Genomic DNA, 26,014 nt, shown 5'->3' on the forward strand with positions numbered 1-26,014 from the left:
TTAACATTTTAAATATTTTTTAAATATAATTATGATAAAAAATATATACACGAAATGCATGAAATAACATACAAAATGTAATCAAATCAAATAGAATAAAATAAATATTGTTTTCCTTGGTCTCCAGCAGCCTGTACAGGTTAAATCTGGCTCTAAACCACAAAAGATGGTTATCATCACTTTGAATAATGAAGCTCCTGGAGTATCAGTTGACTGGTAGATAACTGGTAGGAAAAACCCAAAACAAATTGCACTCTCTAACAGAAAAGGCAGACAGGGTGTGTAAAAATTATGAGTTAGATTAAAAAGGGTAAAAGAGGTGGAGGAAGGGCAAGACTTTGAGAGAACACAGCGTAGCAGTGGAAGACAAAGATAGGATCAGAGCAATCCTTCAGACCATTAGGAAGACCGTGGTAGAGGTAAGCCTACTGCGGATCATTTAACAGAAAACCTTTCTCTCATCTGCTTTTTATATCTCTTGCCTCCTTTTTCCCATTGTGCGACAGATACAGTGAGACATTTCATTAATTCTTTGTGAAACCATCATCTTTGTGGAAGCACAGCATAAATATAGAATATGGAAATGCAAAGGAGAAGTTTCCCGCACTTCAGCGCACACATGGCTCCAACTTTTCAAAGCCAGACATAAAGACTAAGAAATAAATATGAAGTGATTGCATCATTTAGATGTTAAGAATATGGTGTAACGTGTGTTTATATCTGTTTGTATAAACACATTAAAGCAGACATATACAGTATCTGGCAGATGTTCCTGTATATGAATGAGCATATGATTTGATATTTCTTTTCAAAGTGAAGGCATACAATTCCTGTTCTGATGTCACATTATGAGAGTTTAAAAGCAAGATGCAATTATCACTATGATATATATATATATATATATATATATATATATATATATATATATATACATATATATATATATACAGTACAGACCAAAAGTTTGGACACACCTTCTCATTCAAAGAGTTTTCTTTATTTTCATGACTATGAAAATTGTAGATTCACACTGAAGGCATCAAAACAATGAATTAACACATGTGGAATTATATATGGCAGTGGTTCCCAACCTTTTTCAACTCACGGCCCACATATCCAAACACATACTGCAAAAAAATTAACTGACCCCGCTATTGTTGGGTTAATAACTTGGCACTCAGAAGCTAAATTGTTAACTGTATTTATTGAATGAACTAGGGCTGTGCGATATGAAAAAAAAAAATCGATTTTCGATTTTAATCACAATTCTGACACACAGAGATATGCTTTACAGTCATAAATGCATTCAGGATTATTTTGAAACATATTTCCAAAAGAAAACCAATTAGAGCTTTATCAAAAAGTTGTGAGGTCTCTAGAACAGACATAAGTCAAAATAATCGCTATAGTAAATGTGTAACAAAATAGACTTATGACAAAAATATATATATAAATAAATCCAGTGTCCAGGGACTTTTTTTCTTTTTTGCCATGCATTGTTCATAGAGCTCATTAATTGTAGCGGTGCCTCAGGTGTTGAAATAGATTTCTTATACATTATACAGGTTCACACGTACTCGGTTTGCAGTGTGTATACAGTATGTGTAAGAGGTGCAGAAGCAGCAGCGAGAGCGCCTATTGTAACGCGAAAGCACATTAAAATAATGCACGAGTGCAAACCTCTATGTTCGCATGCAGATTTCCTTTGCTCTGTCACAAAACCAGACGTGCTTGCTTAGATACACGCTGATCTTGCCCAGAGAGAGTGCGCACTTAAAACATGTCCCCTCTCACTTAAACTGCGTCCTGTGCACTCAAAACTCTACTTGCTCTCTATGCTCTCACAACTCTCTATGCTTATGTGCTAGATATTAATTATTTTTGCACGTTTTTATTACTAGCGTTTTACCGCGTGCAGTGTGAACACTCTGATCCGTTAACATGGGCTCAGAGAAAAACACATCACAGACAGTGTGTGAACCTGGAGCTACGAAGGCATATGCCCAGTCTGTTCTGTTCTCGCGCTAGCCCTGCTGCATTCTGATTGGATCTGATAGCATACTGCGGGAGGTCAGGGCCTCGGAAAATCCTGCTATAAAGTGATTTAGAAATCCCACACAGTCAAATCGTGATTTTATGACGATTTCTATTAATCGCACAGGCCTAGAATGAACTGGCAATGAACAGAAAATAACTCGGGCTGGCACCGCTAAGCAAAACGGGAAAACCAGATCCAGGCAGAGCTCGGCAGCGGGTAGACAGTCAGCGGAGCAAGCAGTTCAGGAGGGAACATGTTGACAGCCATTTATACATGTTTAAATTTGTTGTTCTGTAGCATATGCAGCAAAAATATAAATTGGTGGTTTATTACTTAGTTACAGTTAAATATTTATTTTTGTTATTTAGTTATATATATGAAATGATGTTATTATGTTATGACTTAGACATTTTTACATATATTAACAATATTATTATTTTTTTTAATAGTATTTGGCGGCCCACCTGCAATACCACCACGGCCCACAGGTTGAAAACCACTGATATATGGAATTATATACGTAACAAAAAAGTGTGAAACAACTGAAAATATGTAATATTCTAGGTTCTTCAAAAAAGCCACCTTTTGCTTTGATTACTGCTTTGCACACTCTTGGCATTCTCTTGATGAGGTTCAAGAGGTAGTCACCTGAAATGGTCTTCCAACAGTCTTGAAGGAGTTCCCCGAGAGATGCTTAGCACTCGTTGGCCCTTTTGCCTTATGTCTGTAGTCCAGCTCACCCCTAAACCATCTCGACTGGGTTCAGGTCCGGTGACTGTGGAGGCCAGGTCATCTGGCGCAGCACCCCATAACTCTCCTTCTTGGTCAAATAACCCTTGATGCCTTCAGTGTGACTCTACAATTTTTGGTCTGTACTGTATATATATATATATATATATATAAGGGTCATAATTGTGGATTAGTGATATGCATTTCTAAGGACTTCATTTTAACAACTTTAAAGGCAATTTTCTCAATATTTGTATTTATTTATTTTTATTATTATTATTTTTTTTTTTTTTTTGCACCCTCAGATTGCAGATTTTCAAATAGTTTCAAAACAAATATTGTCCAATCCTAATAAACCATACATCAATGGAATGCTTATTTATTTAGCTTCCAAATGATGTATCTTCATTTTTAAAAAATGTTTTGTGGTCAGGTTAATTTCTGTTAAATTCACATATTATTTTTGCTAAATTATGTATTGCTTAAATTAAATTACTGTTTGTATATTTTTACATAGTTTATTTTTTTTTCTTAATAGAAAAAATCTAATAATTGTATTATTATATTATATGATTATTAATATATTCATAAATATATTATTAAATATTTAAGTATATATTATTTATATCTATTTTTCAGCATTAATATTAAAAGCAAGACATAAAGGAAATTATCATTATATAATAATTTATTTTTTAAAATGGGATATCGCTTCGATAGACCAATCTACTTCGAGTGTAAACTAAACGAGCCAATGCACATTGGCATGCAATTATTGCATTCAGCTGCCGCTGATGTGACAATCCACTATATAAAACATCACTAAGCTGATTTGGTGTTTATGATAATATTATTATTATTTTTTTTTTTTTATCACATCCAATCTGTAGCAGCAAACAGAGCCAGGTTCAAAAAGTAGACCCTTTACAGATTCGATTGATGTATTGCTCTCATCTGTACGATTAAAACTGAAAGTGTAATTTAAGTTCTTTTTGGGGTTATCAGGAGAAAATGACTCAAAACGCGTATTCGCGTTAATCAACTCTAGAGGGTTAAAGGGATCCCTGGGTATTAAGACTTGTATAGCTTAATATAACGTATATTATGTTAATATAACGTGTATTATGAAATATGTAGTAGAAAACCTGAGAGACTATGTGGGGCGTCATTATTCTGATGACGTAAATTGGTTGCACTTGGTGAGCTACTGCCGCTACCTGTTGCTGTTTTTACCTCAACACAACTCATAATAGACTACTCTGAAAATAAAATACTGATATTATGACTACAGCTACTGAAAGAACTTACATGTGGTGATGGATATAAATATAGGCTTAAACCAAATGCCGTACCATCGATTTTTCCCAAAAGGGAGTCTAAACCCACCGGATCTCAAGGGAAATCTGCACTGAGAAACTCATCCAGCGGCCGCAGTATCAGGATTAGTGTCTGCATGTTTACATCCTAACAGGATGGCATGGCCTTTCTTGTCTCAGCCGTTTGTAAGTTGTTTCAGTAGCTGAGGTCTACTAAAAGATTTAAAGGCATCAGGGCTAAAGTGGAGAGAGAAAAAAAGCGTGTCTTTAGAAAATCTTATTCGTCCTCATGCATCTTCCCAGTCTATTCTCCTCTTCTTATAGCTAGGAAATCAGTGAAGTCTTATATTGCTTCTCTTGTTGCTCTACGATTGAAAACTACAACCAAAAGCCACACAATGTGTTATCGTATCAGTATTTTATTTTCTGAGTTGTGTATTCTGCGTTGTGTCGTGGTAAAAAAACGCCAGTAGATCACTGAGTGCAAGCATTTGACGTCATCAATGCAGAATATACTGTGCACATAAAATAATGGCTTTAAAAACTATGTTGATTTTTAAAATAATATACATCTTTAATGGGTTATCTTTGTCATATTTAAATAAGAGACATAATTTACATGTCTTAATACCCGGGGTTCCCTTTAAGGTCGAAACATGCCGCAGAAATCATTATGAATCCACTCTGCTGCCATCAAACATTAAAAGGCTATTTTTCTGAAAATCACTTCTTAATGCAGCTTCCAACCTTGATGTCTTAGTTGGAGGGTTGAAGCAAAGGCATGCAGTAAGGTTACAGAGTTAAACAGCATGGACCCTCACACTCCTGTGAGCACACCGTCCCAGTACAGCAAAAGCAATTATTTAGAGGGATGACTGGGACACCAGCAGCACACTGCATTTTTATGCGGCTTTGCCAGATCCACTCCAGCCTACATTGAGGTCTCGTCCAGTGATGGACAGAGCTTACCATTTAGTATGATTCAGCATTTCTTTAATTAAATTAACCAGAAATTCTGAATTAAATGAGTGAGATTGTGACTGTTAAATGCTTTTGGCCTGGACGTAATCACCTGCATCAACACGCTAATTTTGACAGCACTATTATATATATATATATATATATATATATATATATATATAAAATCACAATTATAAGAACCGAGGACTTAAACTACTACAGTCTGTGTGCATTGAATTAATTTAATACACAAGTTTCACAATTTGAGTTAGATTACTGAAACAAAATGAACTTTTTCACGACATTCTAATTCATTGAGAAGCACCTGTATGTGTATATATATATATACATATATATATATATATATATATATATATATAGAGAGAGAGAGAGAGAGAGAGAGATAGAGAGAGAGAGAGAGAGAGAGAGATAGAGAGAGAGAGAGAGAGAGAGAGAGAGAGTCAACAATAACACCATTTAACATAGTTGGAAATAACATTACATTAAGTTGCTTTTTTTTTGTAACTGTATGAGTTATTATAGATTTGGCATCAGTAATATAGCTGAAGGCAGTATTAATAGGGCCACACACCCAATAGAATGTGAATCGTATGGTTAAGTAGATTTGTTTGGTCATAACACTCCCGGTGATGAAGGTTCATTAGGGCAGTATTAGGCCGATTTCCATTGATTATTAATATGCATAAAATTTCCCTAAAATCTTGGATGCATCTTAAATTAAGTTCCACAGAATCACTACAATTTAAAGCAAGAAAAACCCAAGAACTGAACCCTGTGTCCACTAATTAAGCTGGTTCTAAGACTTACTAACCTGACTAACTCTGCTAACACTATCCAGTCTCAAACCAGCACTGCTTCTCATCCAAACATCAAAATAAATGAAATTATCAAACAAGTAATATCTGGAACACTGGGATCAAGAAACTAAAACACAAAGTAAATTACAATTCTACTGAACTCTAAAATCAAATTATGAATTGGAATATTGTCTCCAGAGTGTCAGAGACACAAAGCAGAAACAGATCCTGACCAAGTACAGGCTCATTGAGCAAAGTCTAGCCATCGAGACCGGAAGACACAGAAAGATCTGGTTAGCCGGAGAGCAAAGGGTGTGTGCTCACTGTCAGACAGGAGAGATTGAGACAAAGACACACTTCTTCCTTCACTGTTATAAATACAAATCCATAATAAACCTCTACTTCAACAAATTCACCAACTTAATAAAGAACTTTCAATTGTGAGTGAAACAGAACAAACAAAGATAGTATTAGGAGAGGGACAGACAGCGGCACTTGCTGCAAAATATGTGTGGATGTGCCACAACCTGAGAGACAGCAGGTGAATGTGTGTATTGTGTCTGACCTCAGTGTGGTACTCTCCTGTCCATCACAGTGATCCTTAGTATGTATGTGTGTTTCTATGTAAATTAAAGACTGTGGTATCAAATGTTCACACGTTCTAATTTGTTACAGTTTAATACTAAGATGTTATAATATTCCACTCTGTTACTGTGATATTCATCTAATTATTATTATTATTATTATTATTGTTGTTATATTATTATTTATTATCTTTTTATACATGTATGCTAAGCTTTGGCAATATTGTATCATTCACAGTCATGCCAATGAAGCAGTTTTGCTTTTTTTTTTTCTGTAGGTAACTACAAACCAGATTCCAAAAAAGTTGGGACACTGTACAAATTGTGAAAAAAAAACCAGAATGCAATGATGTGGAAGTTTCCAATTTCAATATTTTATTCAGAATACAACATAGATGACATATAAAATGTTTATACTGAGAAAATGTATAATTTCAAGGGAAAAATAAGTTGATTTTAAATTTCATGGCATCAACACCTCAAAAAAGTTGGGTCAAGGCCATGTTTACCACTTTGTGGCATCCCCTCTTCTTTTTATAACAGTCTGCAAACGTCTGGGGACTGAGGAGACAAGTTGCTCAAGTTTAGGAATAGGAATGTTTTCCCATTCTTGTCTAATACAGGCTTCTAGATGCTCAACTGTCTTAGGTATTCTTTGTCGCATCTTCCTCTTTATGAGGCACCAAATGTTTATATGGGTGAAAGATCTGGACTGCAGGCTGGCCAGTACCTTTTTCTACGCAGCCATGATGTTGTAATTGATGCAGTATGTGGTCTGTCATTGTCATGTTGGAAAATGCAAGGTCTTCCCTGAAAGAGACGACGTCTGGATGGGAGCATGTGTTGTTCTAGAACTTGGATATACCTTTCAGCATTGATGGTGCCTTTCCAGATGTGTAAGCTGTCCATGCCACATTCCACATGCTCTCATGCAACCCCATACCATCAGAGATGCAGGTTTCTTAACTGAGTGTTGATAACATCTTGGGTTGTCCTTGTCCTCTTTAGTCTGGATGACATGGCATCCCAGTTTTCCAAAAAGAACTTAAAATGTTGATTCGTCTGACCACGGAACAGTTTTCCATGGCAATTTAAATGAGTCTTGGCCCAGAGAAAACACATGCGCTTCTGAATCATGTTTAGATATGGCTTCTTTTTTGACCTATAGAGTTTTAGCCAGCAACGGCGAATAGCATTACCATTACAGTAGCATTCCTGTATCATACCAAGAAAAGATAGGTCAGTACAGCAAAAAAACAAAAAACAATTGAACCCAATGGCTTCCATCCTCCTCCATTCATGATTTATGATTGTCTCGAGGGCAAGGAGACTCAAAAAGGATGTCTATTTAAAAGCTTCTGGACCTGTATGGAACAAATATAGTATGAAAGTTTGTGTCCAGACAGTTTTTGGCCTGAGAAATTTCAGAGCATGTAAAACTGCTGAGAGAGTCAGTTAGAAACGTCCCTTTTCACCACAATCAGGACCAAATAACACCCTGTGCTTTTTATCTGATTTCTCCAAAATGCAAAACAATAATTTCATAACCAGAAATAAAATGCCTGATTATAATATAATGCTGCCAACTTATAATCAGCCCAGTCATGTCCTTGAGTTTGCAACCTTGATGTGAAGCTGTCTCCTTAAATAATAGTTAGCAATTTGTGAAATGAGATTTCTTCCATCTTAGCAAATCCATTCATACTCTCTTTATATGTTTGTAACAAGGAGTCGGAGGCGTACGGATCCATATGCAACATTTATTCAACAGAATGGTAATACAGGCAGAGATCAGAAATGGCGTCAGGTGTGTCAGGGATAACCAGAATCGTAACCAGAAACAAGCAGAGATCGGGACAGGCAGCGGAGAATCAGAGTCGGAATAAACAGTCCAAAGGTCAAAACACAAGAATAACAAACACTGGGAAAACGCTCGGAAATGTCAGACTGGCTAAACAAGACTTCACAGTGAGTGAGAGTGAGTGTGCTGCTTCTATGTGTGTGTGTAAATGAGGTGCAGGTGTGGCAAGGAAATTGGCTGATGAATGAGGTGCAGGTGTGGCAGGGTGATTGTGATGCAGTGACTCATGGGTAATGTAGTTCGGGTGTGGTGCAACAGTTTGAGAGGTGCTAGTGTCCAAGTGACAACTGGTGGTGAATGGGTGGAATGGTCCTGACTGGAGTGCCCTCTACTGAAGTTCATGGGCACTCCATCTAATGATTGTGACAATGTTCTTGATCTTTTCCAAAAGTCATTAATCAGCCCTGAAGTCTTTTGTTGTAGAAAAAAGTAAATAATCTCATTTTGCAATGAGGAACATGCCATCATCACCACCTCCAGCTTTCGACTTTTGTTTATTTCTAAGACTCATTAGCCAACATGCTTGCTTCTGCTGAATTTGAGTATAGGCCACATCTCCCACATCACTTCACGACATACTCTGGAAGCTCTATTGTTACCTAATTTTTCAAAAGACCTCTCAATAAAGCCTTCTAATCCATAAATCATGTGGTGAGCGTTTCACTAAGTAAAACCTTTGGGGCAATCACAGCATCTCACCAAAGCCAATAAACCTCATGCTTGACTGTAATTCATCTCCTGAGTACTAAGCTCCAATGCACATAATTCAAAACGCTCAGTTGGTGTGGGATATTTTACCTACAGATTCGAGCAAAACATACCAGTTCTTTAGTCATGGCTTGCATCCCCTGTGTTGTGACATCTGCTTGGGAAAGGAGTGGCACAAAAATGAGAGAGAATGAAAAGAGAGTATGCCATGATGTATGGGATGAAAATATAATGATTAACAGTAATTTTAATGCCACATGCCAGCTGTAAAATCAACAAAATCAAAGGTTGCTGTATGCCTCTCTTTTTTGAAAGAAATTTTCATATAGATGTATTTAAATAAGTATTGTTAACACTTTAGAATGGGGAACACTTATTCACTATTAGTTTTCCCTCAATAAATTGCTAATTTACTGCTTAATAATAGTTAGTAAGGTAGTTGTTAAGTTTAGGTATGGGGTTGGATTGAAGGATCTAAATGTGTTTATGTGAATATTTTGTTCACAAAAAAAAAAAAAACCTGTTGAATATAATTACTTTTTGTTTGTTTGTTTGTTTGATATTATCCTTGCTTATTTATTGATTCAATAAGTATGTAAAAGGAAAATAATTATTTAAAATCTGAATATATAGAAGTTCATTTGACGAAGTAAATCTGAATATATAGACTTAAAATGTGAATATACAGATAAAACCTTGAAAATAAAGATACAAAGTTTAATAAGTTAATCTGAATATATAGACTTAAAATGTGAATATAGTTATAATCTTGAAAATATAGAAACATATATATAAACAGTATTATACTCTGATGTTCTGAATGTCTCTACTAGTTCTCATGGATTCATGGAATTGTGGTACAAGACAACACTGATGCATATGATGCTCAAGTCAAGTCCAAGGAGACGTGATCATTTTCTGTCATGCTACCCTGTCAGGACTCGTAATTTGGAACATTTTCACTCCACTGACCTGACTTTCTGTGTTCCTTCTTATAACCTGATATAATGGCTGGAATTTGAATAAGGCTACAGTAACTGAAGATAATTTTATCTCACCCTGACTGTCTTCAGTGTGAATGTACTGTATTTTTTTAACACCTCTTTGTTTTTCTTATTAAAGGGATTATTCCCAAAAAAAGAAAAGAAAAACGTCCGTATGTATTTATTGTCTAAAAGTAGACACTCTGGGCTTATATTTGACATTACACACACACACACACACACACACATATATATATATATATATATATGTGTGTGTGTGTGTGTGTGTGTGTGTGAATGCATGTGTGTGTTTTCTCCAAAATGCTATTTAAAAGTATTCATGTTGACTTTAAAATATCGAGCATCGCGTTAGTTCAGTCAGGCCATGTTAGTCACGCTTGCATCAGCTGACAGTCAGCTGTTCCTGACGTGTACCAATCCAGTCTTGACATCTATCACCTTTGGCCTATTTAAATTCCCATTCTTCAGTGTCTCTTCCATCGCATTGCTGCTTGCAATTAACTCCCTTCTCCAACCCCAACTCCACCAACTGAACATGTAATCCGATCTAACTTTGTTCTTTCTTTACAGTCTCTTCATTGGAAGCAGTCTCTCACATTTTGTTTACAACTCACGTAATTGTGAATTGTAATTATATATGCTTATAATGGTTCTGTTCTGTACCCCAGGGGGGTTTGTCTTACTGCTCTCCCCGCTCTGTCCAAGCATGGCTGCATGGACAGGCGTGTGGAGTGTTGGCCAGAACATAACCATACCGCCAACACTAAGTGTATGCAATTATAATTGTCATAAATATACTTGACGGAAGTGGTCCTGATTGAAGTAAATTTTTTATTAAATTAGTTCTTTCCTAATAATCCTTTAGGTGAGTGTATATATATACACACACACACTGTTAGCAATTGATGTAATTTTACAGTACATTTTACAACAATACACTGTATTCATGGTTTTTATTGTAAATACAAATGCATGATGGGAAATTGATGGACAGTCCTGTAGTATTATTGTAACTACACTGTAGAAGCATTGTTTTACAGACACCACAAAGCATTGTGGGATAGCATTAAAACTGATACTTTCATATTCTTTCTAACATAAAAAGTCCAGTTTCCATTTTAGTATAATGTTATTTTTAGGTTAGTAAAATGTTCCTGCAACATTCTCTCAGTCATTCAAACACCTGCTTTGAACAAGCAAGAAAGAGAAATAAGAACACAAACTACAACTTTCTTCAGCCACAACTCCACACACAGCATTACCAGCTTAACTTATAGTAATACTAACCAGAATGATTTTATTTCTGTCATGCATCTACAGAAGTTCTTATTGAGAATTCAAAGAGGTTAAGATGTTGATGTCTTATTGAAAATGTCTTTTTTGAGATCACCATCATAGAGATCAGGGTTTGCTTCAGTTGTGCTCTTGACCCTCAACTTTTGCTGCAATACTTTTTTTCTGCAGCAGTTGCAGTTGTTTTCAGAAAACATTTCTGCATATATAAAGCAGATCAACAAGTCTGTTTTAATAGCAACCTACTGACTGCACTAAAATGGTTTAAGTGACCCAACTGATATAAAAATAAATAATTTGAAACACTGTTGTGGTTCGTACACTGATGTTTAACAGTGTATAAATATTGTCTTTGCTAACTTTTTGTTTAAAACATGTTTTAGGTTGTTTATACACTCACAGACATCAACATTTGGCGTATGAAACACAACAATGGTGACATGTTTCATGCCAGCATACAAAACATGTTCATGGCTCCCAGCATGCATTGCTGCAATTTAGTTTTTCGGGATTGTCACCACTGTATATATATATATATATATATATACTCACCTAAAGGTTTATTAGGAACACCTGTTCAATTTTTCATTCATGCAATTATCTAATTAACCAATCACATGGCAGATGCTTCACTCATCTCATCTCATCTCCACTACAAATAGGAAAAAAGAGGCTACAATTTCCACAAGCTCACCAAAATTGGACAGTTAAAGACTGGAAAAATGTTGCCTGGTCTGATGACTCTCGTTTTGAATAATGCCCCCCAAATGTTCAAGCAAAGAAAGGTGTACCTTTTATTCTCATTGTAGTATGTCGTATAAGCTGTGAAAGTGAAACTACTTTGTTTGGCCTTCCAAAAGAGGATGATATCTGCTTCATCATGCCTGGAGCTGATCCGTGCTGGTCAATGAGGAAATACATCAACTTTGCACTTTGAATCGCTGGATCGGCTTTCACCGTGGACAAAGCGGAGCCCAGCCCGGGTTCATCACATGTGGTTGCAACAAACCCAACAGACGCTCCTTTTTAGAATCCACCAGCCGCACCGTTCTCAAACTGGAACACCTCTGCTCACTCAAGCCAGCCTTTGCTCACTCTAGGCCGCGGCTCATTCTAGGCCTCTGGCTTCCGCTCACTCAAGGCTGCGGTGTGTGACGCTGTTTTGTTGAGAAAGCTAAACTACTTTGTTTGGCCTTCCAAAAGAGAACACGACTAGAAATGTTTATATTATGTTTATAATGGGTTTTATGTTTATGTCTCGTCACTCCGGCTGTACAGGGCATCACAATATGTTAAGGGGCTTAACTTTTCCGTCACACGCTTGAGGTATTCGGCCAATCACAATGCACTGGATAGCTGGCCAATCAGAGCACACCTCTCTTTTCAGACTGATGAGCTTTGTAAAAATCGACCCGTTTCAGAAGGCGGGGAATAGAGGAGAAACATTAATGTACAGTATGTGAAAAAAATAAAATAAAAAAATAATATATATATATATATATATATATATATATATATATATATATATATATATATATATATATATATATATATATATATATATAGCAAAAGGCATACACAGTAGCAGGTCAGGCTGTGGCTTTATTACACACAATGCTGGTGCTTCAAGCATATCAGACTGATCTGCTAAGAGACCTGGATAGAGGCAGGGGCCTTTTTCTGATCAGGTAGCTGAGCTGCGGTGCACCATGGATCTATTTCCGTGCTACCAAGCAGGCAGCCTCTGCCGTGGGCAGGACTATGGCGGCCATGGTGGCAGCGGAGAGACATCTGTGGATGAACTTGGCAGATATTGGGAGGAAAGAAAATGCTTTCTTCTCTATGCTCAGGTTTAGCCTTCTAGAGCTTTTCAGTATTTCCGTTGAGACGGCGATTTGAGAAGTTCAGGTAGACGAAGGCACACTCTGCTGCTTTCAGACCCTTCGTTCCACGAAGGTCCAGGTCTGAGCCCGAACAACATAGGTGTCCTGGCCTGTCCTGATCTGAGGATCAAAGACAGGCACAGAAGGCTAGTGTCGCAACTCGCGCTCCTCCCCCACCTGCGGGCAGGGGTTAGAGGAATCGTGGGTCAAGAGGAGGTAAGCAGAACCTAAGGGGTATGATCTAGACGAGGCAGCGTTCTCATCCGAATCTGAGTGATACCGAGGTATCTACTCGTTCCCTTTGGGGATTTTTAACCCTCTGGAGTCTAAGAGGTTATCGGGAAAAAATAGCCTCATATTGCGTATATGCGTTAATCGACTTCAGAGGGTTAACTTCTACTTTTATCCTCCCCTTCCTAATTCCCCTGTAACCACCAGCTCTCGACATAATCGACACCCCGAGGGGTCTCCTGGCCGCTTAGGGGTGCTGTCGCATCTAGCGGAAAGTGGAGGTGGCAGTTACAGAAGTCTTCTTGTATATGCTGCCTCAGGTGATGCTCCCCTCGCCCGAGGTTTGTAAAATTGAGCTTGCCTCTCCCGTGAGATTCAGCGCCTCTGCGATGCTTAGGAACCTTTAAGTACACATGCTAAGCTTTGTGTACTTTCTCAAAACCACATGGTGGTCAGTGTGCACGTGAACACTTTGCGCACTTTCTAAAAATCCACAAGTGGTAAGTTTGCACGCAAGACTCTGCAAACTTTCTGAAATCTTGTACGATAAGGGTTACGCGCTCCACTTCGTTCTCTTTCTTGAGATGATTAGACCTTGGTTCCTTGGGCTCCATTCAGCCAGTGTGTATTTGTTTATACACCTCAAGCATCGCTTCCCTCAACATGAGGGGCTATTTGGGTGATTCTCGTGGTAACTTAGCAGCGCTCCCCTTTTTCCAAAAAAAAAAAGGGTCGCCTATGAGCGCGTTACTCTGAGCTCGGAGTTCTCCTCTCATATGAGACTGAGTTCTCTGTTTTTTCCCCAGAACGCACCAGTACTGTTTCCATAGATCGAGTTGATGACTCTCAATCATACTATTTTGAGATGCAACATTCCATCTATGAGCTGCTCTATCAGAGTGCCACGAGAGCCCCTCCTTAGAACAGTATTTGAAAATACATGCTATGGTAAGTGTGCATATGAAGTCTTTGCACACTTTCTGAAATCCACACTGTGGTAAGTTCGCACGCTAGTATTCTGCGTTCTTTCTAAAATCCTATATGGTGAGGGCTTCGCGCAGTTGCTTCGTGCCCTTTCTTGAGTTGGTAAAAGCCTCATTCATCTTGGGCGCCACTTCATCTATGTATCCTCGGATACCTATCTAAACAGGGTGTTGCTACTAGAGAACTGTCGAGACAGCTCTTTCAGCAAGCTTATGCGTAAGCTAGCGCTAACCCCTGTGTGACAGGCAAGACTTGGTAGAAATACTAGGTTCTTAGCCGTATCCCTTTAAAGTAATCTTTCCTGAATCCAAGCCTTCAGCTCTACCCTGGGCCGAGGCCTTAACAATTAAGTTGGGTATGTAGCTTAGGCCTTTTGGCCGTAAGGGGTACTGTCACAGACAGCCGTCTAATGTCCCAGGGGCAACTCCCATGGAAATGGTAGAGTTGGTACTTGGTGCTCGCCATGATTCTGACCTGCACTCCCCTCAGCATGGCGGCGTGGGTATACTGTTACCCAAAGCGGCCCCTAGAGGACGCAGTTCGAAGTTCCCTCGAAAGGGAACTGTCTCAGGTTACGTATGTAACCATAGTTCCCTGAGTGGGGAACGAGATACTGCGTCCTCTAGCTCCCTGCCATGCTTCGGACGCAAGCTTCAGATGAAGAAGATAGTGATGTGCTCTCCCGGTGTTTATTTATAGTCGCACCGGTAGCGACGTCGGAGGCTGTCGCCAACCAACAAGTTGGTGTTTTTTCAATGTATGCTTCAGACACTGGTCACGACGAGGTGTTCCCCAAAGCGGCCCCTAAAGGACGCAGTGTCTCGTTCCCTACTCAGGGAACTATGGTTACATACGTAACCTGAGACAGTTTACCCTAGTTCACTGATGGAGGGAGCTGAGACTGTCGAAGTTTCTAACACTAGGGGTCGCTCTTGGGAGGCCAGACACCTCTGACACCATTAAGAAAATGGCAATGAAATTGTCTAGCAAACTTTGCATAGCTGTCCACACCCCGGACAATGCTAGCGTAGCATTTGCTTACTCATTCTATTCTGAGGAGTCGAGACGCGTCTCAACTCACTCAGAGGCAGTTTACAACATCTCCATTCCCTCCATCAGGGAAAGAGGGTTACCATACTAATATAGACATCCTCTTTCAGTCTGTCACTTTGAACGTCTAAGTTTCCGTCACTATAAGACCCATATACAAAACACTGCAGCTGCCTATAACTGTGTTATGAGACCACAGGGGCGAAGATGTTGACAAGCCAGAGTCTGTCACAACCAAATGCATCAAGGCCCAAAACTAATGACCTCAAACTAATGACCAACATCCAGTAGAGCTATCAAGAAGGCAGATGTCACCTCAGCTGGTGCCTTTTTCTCATGTTGTAAGAAAAAAAGTACCATGCCTGGTCTATGAATTCGTATTCTGATGATCTAAATTAATTTGTATATTATATGTTGATACCTATGCAACATATTAGGGTTCTAAGAACCTTTAATAGTTTGTATATCAACATCCAATCCTATAACATATGCAAAACACCATGCTAGAGACAAAGGATTGTAAAATTTCCCTCCAAAGGCCACATTCCTCATTGGCTCATTCAAATCCAGAGGTCTGACCTGCATCAAATTTATAAGGCATCACTTCACTCTATGTTCTTTTAGATTCTGAGAAGATGATGCTGAGCTAGAGGTCTTCGAAGGACCCCTAAGTTTGTGCCAGGTTAGCCTTGTCTTTCTATTCACCAAAGCTAAGATCTCAGTTAATGTCTCTCTAGCTCTGCACTCTTCATGACTTTGCATCTGGGAGAAAACTTTTCTTACCACCACATCAGAATAACATATCTTTGGAGTTCATCACTCTTCAATCCCGGAAGAACGTGATGACAAATCCAACACCACTGAACATCCAAAACATTAAGACTTTCATCTGAGAATAACATGTCTTTGGAGTTCATCACTCTTCAATCCCGGAAGAGCGTGATGACAACTCCAACACCACTGAACATCCAAAACATTAAGACTTTCATCTGAGACTGCATGGACGTTAATTCAATAACAATAATAATATAATATCTAATATATATATATATATATATATATATATATATATATATATATATATATATATATATATATATATATATATAAACACGTGAAAAAAAAAATGCTCTAGGTAGTCATCTATAATTTTCTTTATTTGTACGTTTTCTGAGAGGATTACCTTTTCTACGCTCACTTCTGGCACTGACTGTCATCCAAAATGTGTGCATATAACGGGGCTTCTGATGGTGCATGATCCTGATAAATACACATATACAGTATTTCAGTATTCACACAAACATAATCTGTTCTACATCTGACATAACATTATAGTACATCCGTGCATTACAGTATAGCACATCTGTGTCATTTATCATAATGTTAACCTAACAATAATAGAACAGAAGGAATCGCTCGCTGCACTTCATTGAACTGCTTTTGTAGTATTAATAATTAACTTATTTGTAATGAACACAAGTTATTTTTACATTTGATTAATTGTTTTTTGAACATGAATGCTTTAGTTTAGATATAAAATGATAAAGGTTATGCATTATTTGTTTGTTTCTATGCTATTTGTATTTTTCATCTGTTCTTATTTATAATAGCAAAGATAAAATAATAAAAAAATAGCTGTATTGTGCGATTATTATTATAGTAATTAATAATAAAAAAAACGGAGGACTTCATTCTATCGAATTCAAACGGGTGTGGCTCAGTAATTTTTTTGTCAGATTCCAACAAATCATAAATCATATTGAAGGTCTTTTAATGGAGAATATATTTATTTATTTATTTATTTATTTATTTATTTATTGCTCATTGTGACTCGTTTTGTCAGCACAGGTCACATTATTCTCAGGAGGAAGCACATTGAGCCAGTAAATGACAACAATGCATGCATGATATTTCAGATGGTATGTCAAGTGTAAACACATGAATCAGATATGGGTCACGATTGATAGAACGTGTAAACAGACAGCCCAAAAAATTGGTTACAGGCAACAAATCAGAATTGGGCATCAAGACCTGCAGTGTAAATTAGGCCTAAGACTAGAAAACCTAAAGCAGGCTTCGTAAATTAGCTTTCACAGATTAGCGATATTCACAAGCAATACTCGGTGAAATATTAAGATTAAAAAATGAAAGATTAAGTGATTATTTGAATTAAATGTTTGGTCAGTAGCCTAAACAAGGATTTGATTGTCTTGTAAGTGTAACAGCAGCAAGTACATGGCATTTGGCTCCCTTTGCAGGCATTTGTAATAACATGTACATAAATTGTTTATTTTGTATTTACCTACATTATGTATTTTAACAGTGTTATTATTAACCAATCATCATTGCCTCATTGTTTTTTTATATATATAATGCATTTTAAGTCATTTAAAAGGTTATTGATGGCTTAGGTCATTTTTAATAGCAACAACAACAACAACTAAATATTACAGTATATTAATACTTCTTTTTAAATTTTTATTTGAAGTAACAAAACCAATGTTCGTTTGCAGTTACCATGGCTACAATAATGATGATTTGTGGTGTTATTGTTAAAACCTTGGGTAATTTTCGTAAGGGAACCTTAAGAAAAAAAATAAAAATTCTCAGGAATGTGCCTGAAAGTGATAAACGGGCCTCGTTTTTAAATAAATGATTTATAATACATTTTAATATATATTAAAAATGTATAAGTTGTGCATTGTAGCTGACACCTAAATTAACACATTACAATTGTTTTATGACTGCAAGTCTTTCTCCTCAAATGCTTTTGAGCTTCAAATTTGCGTTTGAGCCCATGTGAAAAGTAGCATAATTTACACATGATTTATAGTTTATCTTAATAAATATCAAACATTCAATTCAGTTGTGCATTATTGCTGACAGCTAGATGAACAATTACAGTTGTTTGTATGACTGTAAGTCATTCTCCTCAAATGCTACTGACGTTAGAAAAGTGTATACCAACATCGCATGTAACTTTAGAGACGGTCCCAAAATTTGAGACTATCGAACGTCCAACGTCTAGCCAACTTTATGCCTGTTTTTATTTATTTATTTATTTATTTTTTTTTACTTTCTTTAGTTTTCTTTTCTCTGCGCCGGATTGCTGATGTCTTTTACCTGGGCATAGATGTCCATCCATCAATTATGAACATTCAGCCGCAAATATGAGGTGCGAGCGGTTGCGAGCACAGTTGGGACAATGGCGCATGTTTTTTTTTTTTTGAGCAACTGGGATGGTGCCCCGTCTGGGAGTTGGTGCCCTATGCAGACTGCATACTCTGCATATAGGGAGCGGCGGTGTTGGGTTCAAGCTCAGGCTATGGCTGGGACACTCAAATACATTCACAGAGTGGTCTATTAGCCACTGCTGCTGTGTGTTTAGGCTCATTGTTCTTTTGGAAGGTGAACTTTCTGCCCAGTCTGAGGTTCTGAATGCTCCAGATCAAAGGAGTGTTGCCTACTATTGTGTTTTAATGTAAGGAAAATTATGATCGTGGCAAATGCATTGACCTGAAGAAGTGAAAAGAATGTTAATAGGCTTTACTGAACCTGTTGAGAAGTACTAGGCATAATAAATAAGATAATATTTGGCTTCCAGGGCGATTGGACCAGAGCTGACATTTAGTGACATTTACATTCCCCCAAGAGATTCTGCAGAAAATGGACAATATCAGGCTGACCCCCAATTTCCACCAGATGCGTAACGGCTCCGCTGCGTGACAGCTCCGTGTTCCCTCGTCCGTCAATACCCACCAGGTCCGTATTTGTTGTGTAACAGCTGCGGTCATGACTGACAGCTGACGTCACGATGCCCCATGTAATCTCGCGAATTCTGGTGTGATCGCGCGATATGTAGTTTCTATAAACAGAACTACCAAACCAGGAACAGTTTTCCATCAGAAGGAGTATAGGATAGAACTCTTTTCTTTTCTCTTTTCATTTCTTCATCCATCGTGTCAACGGGGTTAAAACTTCAACAAGCCTGTCTCCGCCCATTATGACGTTTTCAAGGTGTAGTGTAGGGAAATATGAACGCGGTGTATTTTATTTTGAAAATTAAACGGATCTTTTATTTTGTTTCTGGCTGTTCTGTTTTGTCACTCGACTTCCTGTCCTGCGTACTCTGCCCTGTAGTGCTGCGGAGCGCAAAAATAGAAGCTCTGCGTATCTGCTCCGGAGGGCTGCGGATCGCCGGAGTCGGAACGCAGCTGTAACGCATTCAGTGGAAATACACTCATTGACTTTAATGGAAACCTATTGACTCCGCCGCCGTGACGGAGCCGTAACGCAGCCGTTACGCTTTTGGTGGAAATTGGGGGTGACCAGTAGCATGAATTCCAATGGATTTTTTTTTTAACTAAGACAGAACAAGAGATTTTTGTGGTCTGATTATTATTATTATTATTATTATTATTATTATTATTATTATTTTAGGTGAATACACAGCGTATTTTAAAGTTTTCCTTATACTTTGTTTGGACAGACTTTTGCAGATATTAAGGAACAGTCAAAGGTTTTCCTCCTTCCTGCTAGTCTTTCATAAGATCACCTAGAAATTAAAAAAAAATATTCTTACACGCAGGCCATCCAAGATACAGATGAGTTTATTTATTCATGGGAACATATTTGGAGAAATTATTACGTCACCTGATCACCAATGGATCCTCTGCAGTGAATGGGTGCCATAAGAGCAAGAGTACAAACAGCTGATAAAAAAAACAAAACAAAATAAAAAATCCCAGTAATCCACATAACTACAGTACATCAATTTTAAACTTAAAGACCTTTTAAACGTAAAATTGTTGCTAAAATACGAGTCCCCTATCCATAATGCTTTCTCCAGTGGAAAGTTGTCTTGTCTGAATCAGGAGAGAAATATGCACATACTGTATGTATCAAGTGCCATTTACTGTATTTGCAAAAGTAGACCAAATCGGTTCTAAACAAATATGTTAGTAAACAACGGGGAAACATTACAAACATTACTATGGATTATGGAATATTTTGTCCAGAAGAATTTTATTAAATTATGAAAATATTATATATATATATATATATATATATATATATATATATATATATATATATATATATATATATATACTTTTTTAATGAAAATGGGTGATTACATTTTCAGCAAATTGTCATTTCTGGGATTTACTTTGACAAAAAAGGTATGTAATGACATCATTCTCTCTCTGGGAAGTGCCATTATTTGGTGAGAAAAAAAATAGCACAAACATCAGTACTAGCAACAATAAATTCTCAGACATTTTGTCATGATAGTTGGTTTGTGTCACTTTAAAAGCCTATTATCATTGATAAAATTGTAGAAATTGGTGTAATAATATGTACCATAATATTTTATTGTATTTCAAATTAACTTGACTTTAAGTTGACTAAATCTAGCTCTTTATTTCAATGCTGTTAATGTTTTGTCAAATGTTTGAGCTTGACCAACATATTTCAGAAAGTCTACTACACTCTTTCATATAATGTAATTATTCAATTTATTTAATCATTCATTCCCTTTTCAGAAAGTACACAACCAAAATGAGCATGAAACATAAAATAAGTGCTTGTTGATATCAAATTCAAGATGTAGACAGCTAAAACACAATTCTAAAATCAAAATGTTTCTCTTTTTCACTTTTCTGTCCCCTTTTGATCTTATGCATCCCATGATTTATACACTTTAGATTAATCACACTAATTGCCTTAATTTCAAATAGGCAAGAAAAGCAACAGCAGATCATGAAACGCTTAATCAGAAATCAGTGCCCCCATATATAAAAATCAATCAAGGTGCAAATTGTTGATAATAGATCAAGCATTTTTACCATCAATTTAGTCAATTTATCACTATAGGCCATTTTCAAATGAATCTGTTGTACATGATGTGGCTTGGTTTAATTACGAATTTGACATAACAGAGACATTTGATGAACATTACAAAATTGAGTGCAACTCTGATTCATTTGTAGACATTTGATTTGAGTGAAACCGAGCTGTAATGTGCATGGGATTCCTCATGTCCATGTACAGCACTATGGATATCATCCAATGAGAACTTGCAAGGATGCATGGAAATGCATAAAGAACATGTTGGCTTCCATGTGCTTGTATGTGTTTTCACAACCCTACTGATTTAATCGTATCTAACTATCCATATGAAAGCCTATGCGTCATATTCAGAGTGATAAAAATATTTATAAGGCAATGTGAGACTAGTATCTGAACAACAGGGTTGTTAGAGTTCATGTCTCAATGTGCTTTAAGGGTGTGAAAACGGCATCACGCTCAGCCTTCCGCATGACTCATCTGAGTGATATTTGTGCTGCTGGGTATGAAGATAGAAATGTAGGATTGCTTCTTATTCTTTAACCTCAAACTACCTCCGATCTTGCTCAGTTGAAAACATAAAAATATTAAACTGTGCATAACAAAACATGCCGTAAAGGTTAGTAGAATAAAAAACACTGATAGGTAACATGACTGACAAAAGTTCACACTCATTTATTTGATACAAGCCTCAGAAACAAAATGTTCTAATGTCAGTTGAGTTAGTCTCACACACTCTCTCTCTCTCTCTCTCTCTCTATATATATATATATATATATATATATATATATATATACAACCCGAATTCCGGAAAAGGTGGGACGTTTAATAAAATGAAAACTAAAAGACTTTCAAATCACATGAGCCAATATTTTATTCACAATAGAACATAGATAACATAGCAAATGTTTAAACTGAGAAAGTTTACAATTTGATGCACAAAATGAGCTCATTTCAATTTTGATTTCTGCTACAGGTCTCAAAATAGTTGGGACGGGGCATGTTTACCATGGTGTAGCATCTCCTTTTCTTTTCAAAACAGTTTGAAGACGTCTGGGCATTGAGGCTATGAGTTGCTGGAGTTTTGCTGTTGGAATTTGGTCCCATTCTTGCCTTATATAGATTTCCAGCTGCTGAAGAGTTCGTGGTCGTCTTTGACGTATTTTTCGTTTAATGATGCGCCAAATGTTCTCTATAGGTGAAAGATCTGGACTGCAGGCAGGCCAGGTTAGCACCCGGACTCTTCTACGACGAAGCCATGCTGTTGTTATAGCTGCAGTATGTGGTTTTGCATTGTCCTGCTGAAATAAACAAGGCCTTCCCTGAAATAGACGTTGTTTGAAGGGAAGCATATGTTGCTCTAAAACCTTTATATACCTTTCAGCATTCACAGAGCCTTCCAAAACATGCAAGCTGCCCATACCGTATGCACTTATGCACCCCCATACCATCAGAGATGCTGGCTTTTGAACTGAACGCTGATAACATGCTGGAAGGTCTCCCTCCTCTTTAGCCCGGAGGACACGGCGTCCGTGATTTCCAACAAGAATGTCAAATTTGGACTCGTCTGACCATAAAACAGTATTCCACTTTGGAATAGTCCATTTTAAATGAGCCTTGGCCCACAGGACACGACGGCGTTTCTGGACCATGTTCACATATGGCTTCCTTTTTGCATGATAGAGCTTTAGTTGGCATCTGCTGATGGCACGGCGGATTGTGTTTACCGACAGTGGTTTCTGAAAGTATTCCTGGGCCCATTTAGTAATGTCATTGACACAATCATGCCGATGAGTGATGCAGTGTAGTCTGAGAGCCTGAAGACCACGGGCATCCAATAAAGGTCTCCGGCCTTGTCCCTTACGCACAGAGATTTCTCCAGTTTCTCTGAATCTTTTGATGATGTTATACACTGTAGATGATGAGATTTACAAAGCCTTTGCAATTTGACGTTGAGGAACATTGTTTTTAAAGTTTTCCACAATTTTTTTACGCAGTCTTTCACAGATTGGAGAGCCTCTGCCCATCTTTACTTCTGAGAGACTCTGCTTCTCTAAGACAAAGCTTTTATAGCTAATCATGTTACAGACCTGATATCAATTAACTTAATTAATCACTAGATGTTCTCCCAGCTGAATCTTTTCAAAACTGCTTGCTTTTTTAGCCATTTGTTGCCCCCGTGCCAACTTTTTTGAGACCTGTAGCAGGCATTAAATTTTAAATGAGCTAATTAAGCGGATAAAAGTGTAAAATTTCTCAGTTTAAACATTTGCTACGTTATCTATGTTCTATTGTGAATAAAATATTGGCTCATGTGATTTGAAATTCCTTTAGTTTTCATTTTATTAAAATTTAAAAAACGTCCCAACTTTTCCGGAATTCGGGTTGTATATATATATATATATATATATATATATATATATATATTATGCTGATACAATACAATACACATATTTAGCAAGTGAGTTTATATTGTTTGAAACACCAGTCTGTCTCTCTATCTAATGGCCTTTCTGCGAATCTTTTAACAGCAGTGTTTGGTCTGAGTCTGCCTTGTCAAGTTTTTGAGAGCACGAATTCTGAGTATGGGTCACCATACTTGGCTGAATGTCACTTCATTTTATTCTTTTTCTTCAAAGTTGATTCTTTATATTTTACACACCCTTTTATACGTATTCAGATAAACAAATATTCTTAGTGACAGCTAAGTGTAGAACAACATTTTACACAAACTCAGCTGTTAATGGACAAATGAATGCATACATGACAGTTGTATTTTTCCATCATGTTTGGACTTAATGCATTCGTAATATTAATAAAAATATGGTTGCCGTGATTTTGCCAAGTAAGACATGTTCCTGGATCAACATCTTCTGATGATCCTGCATCAATATTATTGTCCAAAAATAAACCTCACTCCCCTGATCTCAAGAGACACACTAGTAACTGACATAGTAACTGGCTGTAGTCTTTAGCCTCCATCTTAGTGCATCTGCCTCCCATGCCGGAAACCTGGGTTCGAGACCCCCTCATAACAAGAACAAGGTGTGGCAGTGAGGACCCAGGAGATAGGGGTTACACTTACGTGTTCCAGGCTAAGGAGCTTCTGCACCTACTCCAGGGTCACATCTGCGTGATCCAGCTCTTTTGTGCACTAGGAGCTCAGCATCCTGCAGAATTTGGTGTTGAAGGCTGTTTGAACGGATTCCTGCTGCTTTACTTGCTGTACTGTTACCAGCATAACCAGTACATAATCTGTAGATTTTCAAAACTTGACTTACCTATAGATGTGTCTTCATCATTGTGAGCTTGATTAATAACAGCCTTATGCTGCTCAAACCAGCAATTTTTTTTTCTTCTGTGTCATCCATGCATCTTTAATTTTTGCTCCATTTGAAGACAATATTAAAGTTATCATCTGCATCGACATAGATATGAAAGAATGTCAAAACATTTAATCACAATGCCAATTCCTGAGATACAGAGAACATCAAAATGAAAAGGTCATAACTATTTCAACTCTGATAAATTTTGTAAACTTCATGTTTGCTGTTCCACCTCTAATTCCCTAATGCAGCTCTAAGTGTGATTCAGGATTCATTGGCCTCATGTTCTTTACCACAAATCAATGCCTGAGAGCGTCATCAGCTAAACTGGAATGGCAGCATGTGGCCTCACTACTTCACTCTTTGAAGGAAGTGACCTTTAAGTCAAGAGACAATGTGCATGTAAGCCTGGTCTGAAAATCAATGAAAGCCTGAGTAAAATAAATAACTCAGTAATACTGTATATTTCTAAATCACTGAGAGTTTTAGACAACTAGACAACTTTTTCTTCTCTTTTCTATTTAATTTTATCGTTTGTTTGATATTGCACTGATGCTTAAGCCTGAAAAATTAAATAAACTGTAAATTCCATAGAGGTAGTGTACCAGATGGAGGAGACAAGGGTTTTTAAGGTACCTGACAAATAGACAAACAAATGAATAAATAGTGTTAAAGTCAATGTCAAAATATTTTAATGTTATTTAATAAACTGTTATGGTATAAAATTATGCTTTTTACAGTGTACTGAGTTTCTTGACTTTTATGACTGAAGATAAAAAATCTGAGAAAAAAAAAGTCAAAATATAATGGAATTGCAAAATATAAACTCACAATTCGGAGACAACAAGAATTATAAGGTTATTATAGTTAATTATAATATAATTATCTTATAAGAATTTGTATTGTTATTCTGTAGTAAAGAAAAAAAAACAGAATTGAGACATAGGGGCTTTCTATAACATTTTCAACTAAAAATAGAAAATAAATAAATAAATAAATAATAAGTAATAAGTGATTTGTGAAAACTGTGATGTTATGCACATACATATTACATATTCAGTGTTTTTTTTACAAAGTAACACGGTAACATGGGCGGATCTACAGGGGGGCAAGGGGGGGCAGGGGCCCCCCCACTCTAGAGCCTTGCCCCCCCAGCTGCCCCCCTAACTTTAATGATCCAAAAACTGTACTTACAAAAACAACCCACCACTATGTCCAATACATTTACCAAAAGTGAACAATTTAATTTTTAATTTTAAATGTATTATTCGCCCTTCCCCCCTGCCCCTCAAATACTTAGTTACCTCCCTGATTCAAACGTGCAGAGCGGCGTTCGCTCAGTCTGGCTCATACACTAGTGATGGGATTTATGGCTCTTTGAG

This window comes from Carassius carassius, chromosome 6 (assembly GCF_963082965.1).
Source record: "Carassius carassius chromosome 6, fCarCar2.1, whole genome shotgun sequence".
NCBI classification, from domain to species: Eukaryota; Metazoa; Chordata; class Actinopteri; order Cypriniformes; family Cyprinidae; genus Carassius; species Carassius carassius.